Source organism: Arachis duranensis, chromosome 1 (assembly GCF_000817695.3).
Source record: "Arachis duranensis cultivar V14167 chromosome 1, aradu.V14167.gnm2.J7QH, whole genome shotgun sequence".
NCBI lineage: Eukaryota > Viridiplantae > Streptophyta > Magnoliopsida > Fabales > Fabaceae > Arachis > Arachis duranensis.
In genome coordinates, this window is record NC_029772.3 from 40,279,555 (window position 1) to 40,281,589 (window position 2,035).

The 2,035-nt window shown below is 38.6% G+C and overlaps 1 non-coding gene across 1 annotated transcript; it reads left to right on the top strand.

The window, feature by feature from the left end:
• Window positions 1-1,927: 1,927 nt before the first annotated feature.
• LOC127743119 (small nucleolar RNA R71) lies at window positions 1,928-2,035 on the top strand. Its single transcript, XR_008004421.1, has one exon. It is a non-coding gene; the product is annotated as a small nucleolar RNA R71 (small nucleolar RNA).

Consider the following 2,035-nt stretch of genomic DNA (forward strand, 5'->3'; position numbering starts at 1 on the left):
TGGAACGTTAGTGACAATGTTAAGTGTCACTAACATTCTCGAAGGTTGGCAAGGCCACGTTAGAAGCCACGTTAACCTGGTTAACGTGGGACTCTAACGTGAGGCAAAGGGGTACATTGGAACGTTAGTGACAATGTTGAGTGTCACTAATGTTCTCGAACTCATACTTTCACTAAAACATTAACACCCCTAACGTCCTGAGCTAAAGTCTCTGCCCACTTCACACTTTCTCTCTGCAAGTAAAACCAAGCCCAAATGAAGAAGAGAACTGCTTCAAACTCAAGATCCAAAGGCCCAAGACATGAAGAGACAACTAGAAGCTGAGAAGAGTAGTATATATAGGAGTAGCGTTGAATTATTTAGAGAGTTCGGAAAGTTGGAAAATAGCACTACTCTCTGTATTTTACTCTGCTCTTCTAGTTCCATGATGTATTCTCCATCTTTGTTTTCATTTTCTAGAGCTATGAACAACTAAACCCCTTTCATTGGATTAGGGAGCTCTGTTGTAAGTTAATGGATCAATACTAATTTTAATTATTCTTCTTCTATCTTTTCTCTTGATTTCACTTGAAAGCTTTCGATCTTCATCCCATTAGGTAGTTATCTTGGAAAAGAAGCTATTCAAACTTGGATCTCTTCTGAGCCTTGAAAGAGGAATGAAGAGATCAAGCTAGAAATGCTTTCTCATGCTGGACCAAATTGGGTTTGGATGGATATGTGACTATAATCCTCTCAATACTTGATTTGGGAAATGCATGTGGTATAATCAGTGACCACACTTCATCTCTTCTCATGAGCAATTGACCAAGGAATTGGCTATTGATCAAGATTTGAGAGATTGAATTGCAAGAAATTGTAATTCAATCAATTAAGATTGCCAAGGAGATCAATGGGTGCATTGATTGAGGAAGAGATGAAAATGAACTTGATCCGGAGAATTGCAACATCTCCTGCGCCCAATGAACTCCCCAATTCTGATCTCACCCATTCTCTTTAATTTCTGCATTTACTTTCTTGAGCAAACACCCCATTCCCATTTACAATTCTGCAATTTACTTTCAGTCATTTACTTTCAGCTCTTTACTTCTAGCATTTACTTTTTCTGTCATTTACATTCCCGCCATTTTATTTTCTGCAAATCTCAACCCAAATTCTGAATTCGCTCAACTAGAACATTCTTCTAATTAAGATTTCTTGATCAATCAATCTATGTGGGATTCGACCTCACTCTATTGTTAGTTTTTACTTGACGACAAATTCGGTACACTTGCCGAAGGAAATTTGTTGAGAGACAGTTTCCACCTGCATCATGTTTCATTCATGAAACTTAAAGTGGCCTTAGATAGTTCAGAGACTTTGTTTGCTAAGCTAGAGGGGCTCTGCTAAGAATTCTCTGTCTGTTGCTGAGAAAATAATAGAAAAGGCTTGTTATTGCTGAGCCTGTTTCTTCCACCATTATTAAAGCCTTGTTGAGGCTTTTGTTGATCCTTCCATGAGAAATTTGGATGATTTCTCCATAGGTGTTTCCATAGGCTGCACCCATGTAATTCACCTCTGCCATTGCAGGGTTCTCAGGATCATAAGCTTCGTCTTCAGAAGATGCTTCTTTAGTATTGTTGGATGCATTTTGCAATCTATTCAGACTCTGAGAAATCATGTTGACTTGCTGAGTCAACATTTTTTTCTGAGTTAATATGGCATTCAGAGCATCAATTTCAAGAACTCCCTTCCTCTGAGGCATCCCATTACTCATAGGATTCCTCTCAGAGGTGTACATGAATTGGTTATTTGCAACCATGTCAATGAGTTCTTGAGCTTCTGCAGGCGTTTTCTTTAGATGAATGGATCCACCTACAGAATGGTCTAATGACATCTTAGAGAACTCAGATAGACCATCATAGAATATATCCAAAATGGTCCACTCTGAAAGCATGTCAGAAGGACACTTTTTGGTCAACTACTTGTATGTTTCCCAAGCTTCATAGAAGGATTCACCATCTTTTTGCTTGAAGGTCTGAACATCCACTCTAAGCTT